We start from the raw sequence: 16,848 nt of genomic DNA, 5'->3' as shown, positions 1-16,848 counted from the left end.
CCCCCAACATTCACCCCCAACATTCACCCCCAACATTCACCCCCCAACCACCCCCAACATTCACAAAACCCCGCCAACATTCACCCCAGACACCCCAGAATTCACCCCACAAACCCCCAAAATACACCCCCAACATTCACCCCAAACCGCCCCAACATTGACCCCCCAAACCCCCCCAAAATCCTCTCCCAAATCCCCCCAAACATTCACCCCCAAACCACCCAACATTCACCCCCAACCTCACCAACATTCACCCACAAACACCCCAACATTCACCCCGAAACCCCCCCAACATTCACCCCCTAAGCCCCCCACGATTCACCCCCCAAAATTCACCCCAAACCCCCAACATTCACCCCCAGCCCCCCAAAATACACCCCTGAACATTCACCCCAGACCCCCCAACATTCACCCCCCAAACCCCCAACATTCACCCCCAACATTCACCCCAAACCCCCAACATTCACCCCCAAACCCCCAACATTCACCCCAACATTAACCCACCAAACTCCCCCAACATCCACCCCCAAACATTCACCCCCAAACTCCCCAATATTCACTCCCAACCCCCCCAACAATCACGCTCAAACCCCCCCAACATTCACCCCCAACATTCACCCCAAACCCCCAACATTCACCCCCCAAACCCCCAACATTCACCCCAACATTAACCACCAAACTCCCCCTACATTCACCCCCAACCCCCCCAATATTCACCCCCAAACCCCCCCAACATTCTTTCCCAAATCCCCCCAACATCCACCCCAACCTCCCCAACATTCACACCCTAAACCCCCCAACATTCACCCCAAAATTCACCCCAAACCCCCAACATTCACCCCAGCCCCCCAAATTTCACCCCTCAACATTCACCCCAGCCCCCCCAATATTCACCCCCAACCCCCCAACATTCACCCCCAACCCCCCAACATTCACCACCAATCCCATCATTCACCCCCAAACACCCCAACATTCACCCCCAAACCCCCAACATTCACCCCAATCCCCCAACATTCACCCCCAATCACCCCAACATTCACCCCCAACCCCCCAACATTCACCCCCAACATTCGCACCAAACCCCTCCAACATTCACCCCCAAACCCTCCAACATTCTACCCCAAACTTCACCCCCAATCCCAACATTCACCCCCAAACACCCCAACATTCACCGCCAAACCCCCAACATTCACCACAACCCCCAACATTCACCCCCCCACCATTCACCCCCATCCTCACACCATTCACCCCAAAACACCCAACGTTCACACCCCACACCCCCACCATTCACCCCAAACCCCCCAACATTCACCCCAAACCCCCAACATTCACCCCAAACCCCCAACATTCACCCCAAACACCCAACATTCACCCCAAATCCCCCAAACGTCACCCCCAAACCCCCAACATTCACCCCCATCCCCACACCATTCACCCAAAAACCCCCCAATATTCACCTCAACCTCCCAAACATTCACCACAACCCCCCCAACATTCTCCTCCAAACCCCCCAAAATTCACCCCAAACCCCCAACATTCACCCCCAAACCCCCAACATTCACCCCAAACCCCCAATATTCACCCCAAACCCCCCAACATTCACCCCAAACCTCCTCAACATACAACCCCAAACCCCCCCAACATTCACCCCAAATCCCCAATATTCACCCCAAACCCCCAACATTCACCCCAAACCCCCAACATTCACCCTGATCCCCCCAACAATCACCCCCAAACCCCCAACATTCAACCCCAAACCCCCAACATTCACCCCCAACTCCCTAGCAATCACCCCCAAACCCCCAACATTCACCCCCAACTCCCTAGCAATCACCCCCAAACCCCCAACATTCACCCCCAACTCCCTAGCAATCACCCCCAAACCCCCAACATTCACCCTGATCCCCCCAACAATCACCCCCAAACCCCCAACATTCAACCCCAAACCCCCAACATTCACCCCCAACTCTCTAGCAATCACCCCCAAACCCCCAACATTCACCCCCAACTTCCTAGCAATCACCCCCAAACCCCCAACATTCACCCCCCAACATTCAGCCCCCCAACATTCACCACAACCCCCCCAACATTGACCCACAAACTCTCCCAACATTCACCCGCAAACCCCCAACATTAACCCCCCCCCAACCTCCCCAACATTCACCCCCAAACTCCCCCAACCCCCCAACATTCATCCCTAAATCCCCCCAACATTCACCCCCAAACCCCCCACCATTCTCCCCCACACTCCCCCCAACATTCACCTCCCAAACACGCCACCATTCACCCCCAAACTCCCCCCAACATTCACCCCCCAAACCGCCTACCATTCACCCCCCAACATTCACCCCATCCCCCCAACATTCACCCCCCCTAACCCCAACATTCACCCTAACATTAACCCCCCACATTCCCCCAACAGTCACCCCCAAACCCCCCAATATTCATCCCAACCCCCCCAACATTCACCCCAAACCCCCCCAGCATTCTCTCCCAACCCCCCCAACATTCACCCCCAACCTCCCCAACATTCTCTCCCAAACCCCCCAACATTCACCCCCAACCTCCCCAACATTTACCCACAAACACCCCAACATTCACCCCCAAACCCTCCCAACATTCACCCCCTAAACCCCCACCATTCACCCCCCAACATTCACCCCACAATTCACCCCAAACACCCAATATTCACCCCCAGCCCCCCAAAATTAACCCCTCCACATTCACCCCAACCCCCCCAACATTCGCCCCCAAACCCCCCAACATTCACCCCCAACCCCCCAACATTCACCCCACAACATTCACCCCCAACATTCACCCCCAACCACCCCGAACATTCACCCCCCAAACACCCCCAACATTCAACCCCAACTACCCCCAGACATTCACCCCAAAATTTACCCCAAACCCCCAACATTCACCCCCCAGCCCCCCAAATGTCACCCCTCAACATTCACCCCAACCCCCTCAACATTCATCCCCAATCCCCACAACATTCACCCCCAAATCCCCCCAACATTCACCCCAAACCCCCCACCATTCTCCCCCAAACTCCCCCCAACATTCACCTCCCAAACACCCCACCATTCACCCCCAAACTCCCCCCAACATTCACCCCCCAAACCACCCACCATTCACCCCCCAACATTCACCCCATCCCCCCAACATTCACCCCAACATTAACCCCCCAAATTCCCTCAACATTCACCCCCAAACATTCACCCCCAAACTCCCCAACATTCACCCCCAACTCCCCAAACATTCACCCCAAACCCCCGCTGCATTCTCTCCCAAACACCCCCAACATTCACCCCAACCTCCCCAACATTCTCTCCCAAACCCCCCAAAATTCACCCCAACCCCCCCCAACATTCACCCACAAACCCCCCAACATTCACCCCCAACCCCCCAACATTCACCCCCAACATTCACCCCCAACATTCACCCACAACCACCCCGAACATTCATCCCCCAAACACCCCCAACATTCACCCCAACTACCCCACAACATTCACCCCAAAATGCACCCCAAACCCCCAACATTCACCCCCAAGCCCCCCAAAAGGCACCCCTCAACATTCACCCCAACCCCCTCAACATTCATCCCCAAACCCCACAACATTCACCCCCAACCGCCCCAACACTCACCCCCAACATTCACCCCCCAACATTCCCCCCGCAACACCCCCAACATTCACACTCAAATCCCCCAACATTCACCCCAAACCCAACGTTCACCCCCCAAACCCCTCACCATTCACCCCCATTCTCCCCAACATTTACCCCACCCCCCCAACATTCACCACCATCGTCCCCAACATTCACACCAAACCCCCCAACATTCACCTCCAAACCCCCCAACATTCACGCCCCCAACATTCACCCCAAACCAAACATTCACCCCCCAAACACCCCAACATTCATCTCCACACCCCCAACATTCACCCACCCCCCAACATTCACCACCATCGTACCCAACATTCACACGAAACACCCCAACATTCACCCCCAAACCTCCCCAATATTCACGCCAAAATCGCCCAACATTCACCCCCATCATCCCCAACATTCACCCTCAAACCCCCCCAACATTCACCCCCAACTCCCCCCAACATTCACCACCCAAATCCCCCACCATCAAGCCCCAAACACCCAACATTCACCCCTATCGTCCCCAACATTCACCCACAGCCCCCCAACATTCACTCCCAAATCCCCATCATTCACCCCAAACCCCCCCAACATTAACCCCCCAAACCCCCTAACATTCACCCCAATTCCCCAACATTCACCCCATGCCCCCAGCATTCACCCCCAAAACCCCCAACATTCCCCCCAACCCCCTCAATATTCACCCCCTAAACCCCCATTAACCCTCCAACATTTACCCACCAAACCCCCAACATTCAACCCCAACATTCACCCCAAACCCCCCAACATTCACCCCAAACCCCCCCCAACATTCGCCCCCCAAACGACCAACATTCACTCCCAACATTAATCCCCCCCAACACTCACCCTCCCAAACCCACAGCATTCAGCCCCAACATTCAGCCCCCCCAACATTCACCCCAAACCCCCCTCCATTCACCCCCAAACTCCACCCAACACTCACCCCCCAAACCCCCCACCATTCACCCCCCCCAACATTCATCCCATCCCCCCAACATTCACCCCAAAATTCACCCCAACATTCACCCCCAGCACCCCAGAATTCACCCCTCAACATTCACCGCACCCCCCAACATTCCTCCCCAAACTCCCCAACATGTACCCCCAAACCCCCCAACATTCACCCCAACCCCCCTAACATTCACCCCCAACATTCACCCCCAAACCCCCGAACATTCACCCCACACCCCAAAATGTACCCCCATCGTCCCCAACATTCATCCGCACCCCCAACGTTCACTCCCAACCCCACCAACATTAACCCCCAAATCCCCGCACCATTCACCCCAAACCCCCCAACATTCACCCCAAACCGCCCCAGCATTCACCTCCCAAACCCCCAACATTGACCCCAAACCCCCCCAACATTCACCCCCCAAACCCCCAACATTCACCCCCAACCTCCCCAACATTTTCTCCCAAACCCCCCAACATTCACCCCCAACCTCCCCAACATTTACCCACAAACACCCCAACATTCACCCCCAAACCCTCCCAACATTCACCCCCTAAACCCCCAACATTCACCCCCAACCTCCCCAACATTTTCTCCCAAACCCCCAACATTCACCCCCAACCCCCCAACATTCACCCCCAACTCCCTAGCAATCACCCCCAAACCCCCAACATTCACCCCCAACTCCCTAGCAATCACCCCCAAACCCCCAACATTCACCCTGATCCCCCCAACAATCACCCCCAAACCCCCAACATTCAACCCCAAACCCCCAACATTCACCCCCAACTCCCTAGCAATCACCCCCAAACCCCCAACATTCACCCCCAACTCCCTAGCAATCACCCCCAAACCCCCAACATTCACCCCCCAACATTCAGCCCCCCAACATTCACCACAACCCCCCCAACATTGACCCACAAACTCTCCCAACATTCACCCGCAAACCCCCAACATTAACCCCCCCCCAACCTCCCCAACATTCACCCCCAAACTCCCCCAACCCCCCAACATTCATCCCTAAATCCCCCCAACATTCACCCCCAAACCCCCCACCATTCTCCCCCACACTCCCCCCAACATTCACCTCCCAAACACGCCACCATTCACCCCCAAACTCCCCCCAACATTCACCCCCCAAACCGCCTACCATTCACCCCCCAACATTCACCCCATCCCCCCAACATTCACCCCCCCTAACCCCAACATTCACCCTAACATTAACCCCCCACATTCCCCCAACAGTCACCCCCAAACCCCCCAATATTCATCCCAACCCCCCCAACATTCACCCCAAACCCCCCCAGCATTCTCTCCCAACCCCCCCAACATTCACCCCCAACCTCCCCAACATTCTCTCCCAAACCCCCCAACATTCACCCCCAACCTCCCCAACATTTACCCACAAACACCCCAACATTCACCCCCAAACCCTCCCAACATTCACCCCCTAAACCCCCACCATTCACCCCCCAACATTCACCCCACAATTCACCCCAAACACCCAATATTCACCCCCAGCCCCCCAAAATTAACCCCTCCACATTCACCCCAACCCCCCCAACATTCGCCCCCAAACCCCCCAACATTCACCCCCAACCCCCCAACATTCACCCCACAACATTCACCCCCAACATTCACCCCCAACCACCCCGAACATTCACCCCCCAAACACCCCCAACATTCAACCCCAACTACCCCCAGACATTCACCCCAAAATTTACCCCAAACCCCCAACATTCACCCCCCAGCCCCCCAAATGTCACCCCTCAACATTCACCCCAACCCCCTCAACATTCATCCCCAATCCCCACAACATTCACCCCCAAATCCCCCCAACATTCACCCCAAACCCCCCACCATTCTCCCCCAAACTCCCCCCAACATTCACCTCCCAAACACCCCACCATTCACCCCCAAACTCCCCCCAACATTCACCCCCCAAACCACCCACCATTCACCCCCCAACATTCACCCCATCCCCCCAACATTCACCCCAACATTAACCCCCCAAATTCCCTCAACATTCACCCCCAAACATTCACCCCCAAACTCCCCAACATTCACCCCCAACTCCCCAAACATTCACCCCAAACCCCCGCTGCATTCTCTCCCAAACACCCCCAACATTCACCCCAACCTCCCCAACATTCTCTCCCAAACCCCCCAAAATTCACCCCAACCCCCCCCAACATTCACCCACAAACCCCCCAACATTCACCCCCAACCCCCCAACATTCACCCCCAACATTCACCCCCAACATTCACCCACAACCACCCCGAACATTCATCCCCCAAACACCCCCAACATTCACCCCAACTACCCCACAACATTCACCCCAAAATGCACCCCAAACCCCCAACATTCACCCCCAAGCCCCCCAAAAGGCACCCCTCAACATTCACCCCAACCCCCTCAACATTCATCCCCAAACCCCACAACATTCACCCCCAACCGCCCCAACACTCACCCCCAACATTCACCCCCCAACATTCCCCCCGCAACACCCCCAACATTCACACTCAAATCCCCCAACATTCACCCCAAACCCAACGTTCACCCCCCAAACCCCTCACCATTCACCCCCATTCTCCCCAACATTTACCCCACCCCCCCAGCATTCACCACCATCGTCCCCAACATTCACACCAAACCCCCCAACATTCACCTCCAAACCCCCCAACATTCACGCCCCCAACATTCACCCCAAACCAAACATTCACCCCCCAAACACCCCAACATTCATCTCCACACCCCCAACAATCACCCACCCCCCAACATTCACCACCATCGTACCCAACATTCACACGAAACACCCCAACATTCACCCCCAAACCTCCCCAATATTCACGCCAAAATCGCCCAACATTCACCCCCATCATCCCCAACATTCACCCTCAAACCCCCCCAACATTCACCCCCAACTCCCCCCAACATTCACCCCCCAAATCCCCCACCATCAAGCCCCAAACACCCAACATTCACCCCTATCGTCCCCAACATTCACCCACAGCCCCCCAACATTCACTCCCAAATCCCCATCATTCACCCCAAACCCCCCCAACATTAACCCCCCAAACCCCCCTAACATTCACCCCAATTCCCCAACATTCACCCCATGCCCCCAGCATTCACCCCCAAAACCCCCAACATTCCCCCCAACCCCCTCAATATTCACCCCCTAAACCCCCATTAACCCTCCAACATTTACCCACCAAACCCCCAACATTCAACCCCAACATTCACCCCAAACCCCCCAACATTCACCCCAAACCCCCCCCAACATTCGCCCCCCAAACGACCAACATTCACTCCCAACATTAATCCCCCCAACACTCACCCTCCCAAACCCACAGCATTCAGCCCCAACATTCAGCCCCCCCAACATTCACCCCAAACCCCCCTCCATTCACCCCCAAACTCCACCCAACACTCACCCCCCAAACCCCCCACCATTCACCCCCCCAACATTCATCCCATCCCCCCAACATTCACCCCAAAATTCACCCCAACATTCACCCCCAGCACCCCAGAATTCACCCCTCAACATTCACCGCACCCCCCAACATTCCTCCCCAAACCCCCCAACATGTACCCCCAAACCCCCCAACATTCACCCCAACCCCCCTAACATTCACCCCCAACATTCACCCCCAAACCCCCGAACATTCACCCCACACCCCAAAATGTACCCCCATCGTCCCCAACATTCATCCGCACCCCCAACGTTCACTCCCAACCCCACCAACATTAACCCCCAAATCCCCGCACCATTCACCCCAAACCCCCCAACATTCACCCCAAACCGCCCCAGCATTCACCTCCCAAACCCCCAACATTGACCCCAAAGCGCCCCAACATTCACCCCCCAAACCCCCAACATTCACCCCCAACCTCCCCAACATTTTCTCCCAAACCCCCCAACATTCACCCCCAACCTCCCCAACATTTACCCACAAACACCCCAACATTCACCCCCAAACCCTCCCAACATTCACCCCCTAAACCCCCAACATTCACCCCCAACCTCCCCAACATTTTCTCCCAAACCCCCAACATTCACCCCCAACCCCCCAACATTCACCCCGCAAAACCCCCAACATTCACCCCAAACCTCCCAACATTCATCCGAAACCCCCCCAACATTCACCCCCCAAACCCCCAACATTCACCCCCAACATTCACCCCCAACATTCACCCCCCAACCACCCCCAACATTCACAAAACCCCGCCAACATTCACCCCAGACACCCCAGAATTCACCCCACAAACCCCCAAAATACACCCCCAACATTCACCCCAAACCGCCCCAACATTGACCCCCCAAACCTCCCCAAAATCCTCTCCCAAATCCCCCCAAACATTCACCCCCAAACCACCCAACATTCACCCCCAACCTCCCCAACATTCACCCACAAACACCCCAACATTCACCCCGAACCCCCCCCAACATTCACCCCCTAAGCCCCCCACGATTCACCCCCCAAAATTCACCCCAAACCCCCAACATTCACCCCCAGCCCCCCAAAATACACCCCTGAACATTCACCCCAGACCCCCCAACATTCACCCCCCAAACCCCCAACATTCACCCCCAACATTCACCCCAAACCCCCAACATTCACCCCCAAACCCCCAACATTCACCCCAACATTAACCCACCAAACTCCCCCAACATCCACCCCCAAACATTCACCTCCAAACTCCCCAATATTCACTCCCAACCCCCCCAACAATCACGCTCAAACCCCCCCAAAATTCACCCCCAAACCCCCAACATTCACTCCAAACCCACAACATTCACCCCCAAACCCACAACATTCACCCCCAACATTCACTCCCAAACCCCCCCAACATTCACCCCCAACCTCCCCAACATTCACCCCCAAACACCCCAACATTCACCCCCAAACCCCCCAACATTCACCCCCAAAACCCCAACATTCACCCCCAACCCCCCAACATTCACCCCGCAAAACCCCCAACATTCACCCCAAACCTCCCAACATTCATCCGAAACCCCCCCAACATTCACCCCCCAAACCCCCAACATTCACCCCCAACATTCACCCCCAACATTCACCCCCCAACCACCCCCAACATTCACAAAACCCCGCCAACATTCACCCCAGACACCCCAGAATTCACCCCACAAACCCCCAAAATACACCCCAACATTCACCCCAAACCGCCCCAACATTGACCCCCCAAACCCCCCCAAAATCCTCTCCCAAATCCCCCCAAACATTCACCCCCAAACCACCCAACATTCACCCCCAACCTCCCCAACATTCACCCACAAACACCCCAACATTCACCCCGAAACCCCCCCAGCATTCACCCCCTAAGCCCCCCACGATTCACCCCCCAAAATTCACCCAACCCCCAACATTCACCCCCAGCCCCCCAAAATACACCCCTGAACATTCACCCCAGACCCCCCAACATTCACCCCCCAAACCCCCAACATTCACCCCCAACATTCACCCCAAACCCCCAACATTCACCCCCAAACCCCCAACATTCACCCCAACATTAACCCACCAAACTCCCCCAACATCCACCCCCAAACATTCACCCCCAAACTCCCCAATATTCACTCCCAACCCCCCCAACAATCACGCTCAAACCCCCCCAACATTCACCCCCAACATTCACCCCAAACCCCCAACATTCACCCCCCAAACCCCCAACATTCACCCCAACATTAACCACCAAACTCCCCCTACATTCACCCCCAACCCCCCCAATATTCACCCCCAAACCCCCCCAACATTCTTTCCCAAATCCCCCCAACATCCACCCCAACCTCCCCAACATTCACACCCTAAACCCCCCAACATTCACCCCAAAATTCACCCCAAACCCCCAACATTCACCCCAGCCCCCCAAATTTCACCCCTCAACATTCACCCCAGCCCCCCCAATATTCACCCCCAACCCCCCAACATTCACCCCCAACCCCCCAACATTCACCCCCAATCCCATCATTCACCCCCAAACACCCCAACATTCACCCCCAAACCCCCAACATTCACCCCAATCCCCCAACATTCACTCCCAATCACCCCAACATTCACCCCCAACCCCCCAACATTCACCCCCAACATTCGCACCAAACCCCTCCAACATTCACCCCCAAACCCCCCAACATTCTACCCCAAACTTCACCCCCAATCCCAACATTCACCCCCAAACACCCCAACATTCACCGCCAAACCCCCAACATTCACCACAACCCCCAACATTCACCCCCCCACCATTCACCCCCATCCTCACACCATTCACCCCAAAACACCCAACGTTCACACCCCACACCCCCACCATTCACCCCAAACCCCCCAACATTCACCCCAAACCCCCAACATTCACCCCAAACCCCCAACATTCACCCCAAACACCCAACATTCACCCCAAATCCCCCAAACCTCACCCCCAAAACCCCAACATTCACCCCCATCCCCACACCATTCACCCAAAAACCCCCCAATATTCACCTCAACCTCCCAAACATTCACCACAAACCCCCCAACATTCTCCTCCAAACCCCCCAAAATTCACCCCAAACCCCCAACATTCACCCCCAAACCCCCAACATTCACCCCAAACCCCCAACATTCACCCCAAACCCCCCAACATTCACCCCAAACCTCCTCAACATACAACCCCAAACCCCCCCAACATTCACCCCAAATCCCCAATATTCACCCCAAACCCCCAACATTCACCTCAAACCCCCAACATTCACCCTGATCCCCCCAACAATCACCCCCAAACCCCCAACATTCAACCCCAAACCCCCAACATTCACCCCCAACTCCCTAGCAATCACCCCCAAACCCCCAACATTCGCCCCCCAACATTCAGCCTCCCAACATTCACCACAACCCCCCCAACATTGACCCACAAACTCACCCAACATTCACCCGCAAACCCCCAACATTAACCCCCCCCAACCTCCCCAACATTCACCCCCAAACTCCCCCAACCCCCCAACATTCATCCCTAAATCCCCCCAACATTCACCCCCAAACCCCCCACCATTCTCCCCCACACTCCCCCCAACATTCACCTCCCAAACACGCCACCATTCACCCCCAAACTCCCCCCAACATTCACCCCCCAAACCGCCTACCATTCACCCCCCAACATTCACCCCATCCCCCCAACATTCACCCCCCCTAACCCCAACATTCACCCTAACATTAACCCCCCACATTCCCCCAACAGTCACCCCCAAACCCCCCAATATTCATCCCAACCCCCCCAACATTCACCCCAAACCCCCCCAGCATTCTCTCCCAACCCCCCCAACATTCACCCCCAACCTCCCCAACATTCTCTCCCAAACCCCCCAACATTCACCCCCAACCTCCCCAACATTTACCCACAAACACCCCAACATTCACCCCCAAACCCTCCCAACATTCACCCCCTAAACCCCCACCATTCACCCCCCAACATTCACCCCACAATTCACCCCAAACACCCAATATTCACCCCCAGCCCCCCAAAATTAACCCCTCCACATTCACCCCAACCCCCCCAACATTCGCCCCCAAACCCCCCAACATTCACCCCCAACCCCCCAACATTCACCCCACAACATTCACCCCCAACATTCACCCCCAACCACCCCGAACATTCACCCCCCAAACACCCCCAACATTCAACCCCAACTACCCCCAGACATTCACCCCAAAATTTACCCCAAACCCCCAACATTCACCCCCCAGCCCCCCAAATGTCACCCCTCAACATTCACCCCAACCCCCTCAACATTCATCCCCAATCCCCACAACATTCACCCCCAAATCCCCCCAACATTCACCCCAAACCCCCCACCATTCTCCCCCAAACTCCCCCCAACATTCACCTCCCAAACACCCCACCATTCACCCCCAAACTCCCCCCAACATTCACCCCCCAAACCACCCACCATTCACCCCCCAACATTCACCCCATCCCCCCAACATTCACCCCAACATTAACCCCCCAAATTCCCTCAACATTCACCCCCAAACATTCACCCCCAAACTCCCCAACATTCACCCCCAACTCCCCAAACATTCACCCCAAACCCCCGCTGCATTCTCTCCCAAACACCCCCAACATTCACCCCAACCTCCCCAACATTCTCTCCCAAACCCCCCAAAATTCACCCCAACCCCCCCCAACATTCACCCACAAACCCCCCAACATTCACCCCCAACCCCCCAACATTCACCCCCAACATTCACCCCCAACATTCACCCACAACCACCCCGAACATTCATCCCCCAAACACCCCCAACATTCACCCCAACTACCCCACAACATTCACCCCAAAATGCACCCCAAACCCCCAACATTCACCCCCAAGCCCCCCAAAAGGCACCCCTCAACATTCACCCCAACCCCCTCAACATTCATCCCCAAACCCCACAACATTCACCCCCAACCGCCCCAACACTCACCCCCAACATTCACCCCCCAACATTCCCCCCGCAACACCCCCAACATTCACACTCAAATCCCCCAACATTCACCCCAAACCCAACGTTCACCCCCCAAACCCCTCACCATTCACCCCCATTCTCCCCAACATTTACCCCACCCCCCCAACATTCACCACCATCGTCCCCAACATTCACACCAAACCCCCCAACATTCACCTCCAAACCCCCCAACATTCACGCCCCCAACATTCACCCCAAACCAAACATTCACCCCCCAAACACCCCAACATTCATCTCCACACCCCCAACATTCACCCACCCCCCAACATTCACCACCATCGTACCCAACATTCACACGAAACACCCCAACATTCACCCCCAAACCTCCCCAATATTCACGCCAAAATCGCCCAACATTCACCCCCATCATCCCCAACATTCACCCTCAAACCCCCCCAACATTCACCCCCAACTCCCCCCAACATTCACCCCCCAAATCCCCCACCATCAAGCCCCAAACACCCAACATTCACCCCTATCGTCCCCAACATTCACCCACAGCCCCCCAACATTCACTCCCAAATCCCCATCATTCACCCCAAACCCCCCCAACATTAACCCCCCAAACCCCCCTAACATTCACCCCAATTCCCCAACATTCACCCCATGCCCCCAGCATTCACCCCCAAAACCCCCAACATTCCCCCCAACCCCCTCAATATTCACCCCCTAAACCCCCATTAACCCTCCAACATTTACCCCCCAAACCCCCAACATTCAACCCCAACATTCACCCCAAACCCCCCAACATTCACCCCAAACCCCCCCCAACATTCGCCCCCAAACGACCAACATTCACTCCCAACATTAATCCCCCCCAACACTCACCCTCCCAAACCCACAGCATTCAGCCCCAACATTCAGCCCCCCCAACATTCACCCCAAACCCCCCTCCATTCACCCCCAAACTCCACCCAACACTCACCCCCCAAACCCCCCACCATTCACCCCCCCCAACATTCATCCCATCCCCCAAACATTCACCCCAAAATTCACCCCAACATTCACCCCCAGCACCCCAGAATTCACCCCTCAACATTCACCGCACCCCCCAACATTCCTCCCCAAACCCCCCAACATGTACCCCCAAACCCCCCAACATTCACCCCAACCCCCCTAACATTCACCCCCAACATTCACCCCCAAACCCCCGAACATTCACCCCACACCCCAAAATGTACCCCCATCGTCCCCAACATTCATCCGCACCCCCAACGTTCACTCCCAACCCCACCAACATTAACCCCCAAATCCCCGCACTATTCACCCCAAACCCCCCAACATTCACCCCAAACCGCACCAGCATTCACCTCCCAAACCCCCAACATTGACCCCAAACCCCCCCAACATTCACCCCCCAAACCCCCAACATTCACCCCCAACCTCCCCAACATTTTCTCCCAAACCCCCCAACATTCACCCCCAACCTCCCCAACATTTACCCACAAACACCCCAACATTCACCCCCAAACCCTCCCAACATTCGCCCCCTAAACCCCCAACATTCACCCCCAACCTCCCCAACATTTTCTCCCAAACCCCCAACATTCACCCCGCAAAACCCCCAACATTCACCCCAAACCTCCCAACATTCATCCGAAACCCCCCCAACATTCACCCCCCAAACCCCCAACATTCACCCCCAACATTCACCCCCAACATTCACCCCCCAACCACCCCCAACATTCACAAAACCCCGCCAACATTCACCCCAGACACCCCAGAATTCACCCCACAAACCCCCAAAATACACCCCCAACATTCACCCCAAACCGCCCCAACATTGACCCCCCAAACCCCCCCAAAATCCTCTCCCAAATCCCCCCAAACATTCACCCCCAAACCACCCAACATTCACCCCCAACCTCCCCAACATTCACCCACAAACACCCCAATATTCACCCCGAACCCCCCCCAACATTCACCCCCTAAGCCCCCCACGATTCACCCCCCAAAATTCACCCCAAACCTCCAACATTCACCCCCAGCCCCCCAAAATACACCCCTGAACATTCACCCCAGACCCCCCAACATTCGCCCCCCAAACCCCCAACATTCACCCCCAACATTCACCCCAATCCCCCAACATTCACCCCCAAACCCCCAACATTCACCCCAACATTAACCCACCAAACTCCCCCAACATCCACCCCCAAACATTCACCTCCAAACTCCCCAATATTCACTCCCAACCCCCCCAACAATCACGCTCAAACCCCCCCAACATTCACCCCCAAACCCCCAACATTCACTCCAAACCCACAACATTCACCCCCAAACCCACAACATTCACCCCAACATTCACTCCCAAACCCCCCCAACATTCACCCCCAACCTCCCCAACATTCACCCCCAAACACCCCAACATTCACCCCCAAACCCCCCAACATTCACCCCCAAAACCCCAACATTCACCCCCAACCCCCCAACATTCACCCCGCAAAACCCTCAACATTCACCCCAAACCTCCCAACATTCATCCGAAACCCCCCCAACATTCACCCCCCAAACCCCCAACATTCACCCCCAACATTCACCCCCAACATTCACCCCCCAACCACCCCCAACATTCACAAAACCCCGCCAACATTCACCCCAGACACCCCAGAATTCACCCCACAAACCCCCAAAATACAGCCCCAACATTCACCCCAAACCGCCCCAACATTGACCCCCCAAACCCCCCCAAAATCCTCTCCCAAATCCCCCCAAACATTCACCCCCAAACCACCCAACATTCACCCCCAACCTCCCCAACATTCACCCACAAACACCCCAACATTCACCCCGAAACCCCCCCAACATTCACCCCCTAAGCCCCCCACGATTCACCCCCCAAAATTCACCCCAAACCCCCAACATTCACCCCCAGCCCCCCAAAATACACCCCTGAACATTCACCCCAGACCCCCCAACATTCACCCCCCAAACCCCCAACATTCACCCCCAACATTCACCCCAAACCCCCAACATTCACCCCCAAACCCCCAACATTCACCCCAACATTAACCCACCAAACTCCCCCAACATCCACCCCCAAACATTCACCCCCAAACTCCCCAATATTCACTCCCAACCCACCCAACAATCACGCTCAAACCCCCCCAACATTCACCCCCAACATTCACCCCAAACCCCCAACATTCACCCCCCAAACCCCCAACATTCACCCCAACATTAACCACCAAACTCCCCCTACATTCACCCCCAACCCCCCCAATATTCACCCCCAAACCCCCCCCAACATTCTTTCCCAAATCCCCCCAACATCCACCCCAACCTCCCCAACATTCACACCCTAAACCCCCCAACATTCACCCCAAAATTCACCCCAAACCCCCAACATTCACCCCAGCCCCCCAAATTTCACCCCTCAACATTCACCCCAGCCCCCCCAATATTCACCCCCAACCCCCCAACATTCACCCCCAACCCCCCAACATTCACCCCCAATCCCATCATTCACCCCCAAACACCCCAACATTCACCCCCAAACCCCCAACATTCACCCCAATCCCCCAACATTCACTCCCAATCACCCCAACATTCACCCCCAACCCCCCAACATTCACCCCCAACATTCGCACCAAACCCCTCCAACATTCACCCCCAAACCCCCCAACATTCTACCCCAAACTTCACCCCCAATCCCAACATTCACCCCCAAACACCCCAACATTCACCGCCAAACCCCCAACATTCACCACAACCCCCAACATTCA

This window comes from Scyliorhinus torazame, chromosome 22 (assembly GCF_047496885.1).
Source record: "Scyliorhinus torazame isolate Kashiwa2021f chromosome 22, sScyTor2.1, whole genome shotgun sequence".
Taxonomy (NCBI): domain Eukaryota; kingdom Metazoa; phylum Chordata; class Chondrichthyes; order Carcharhiniformes; family Scyliorhinidae; genus Scyliorhinus; species Scyliorhinus torazame.
The sequence above is the reverse complement of the archived record's forward strand: the minus strand, read 5'-3'. Positions refer to the sequence as shown.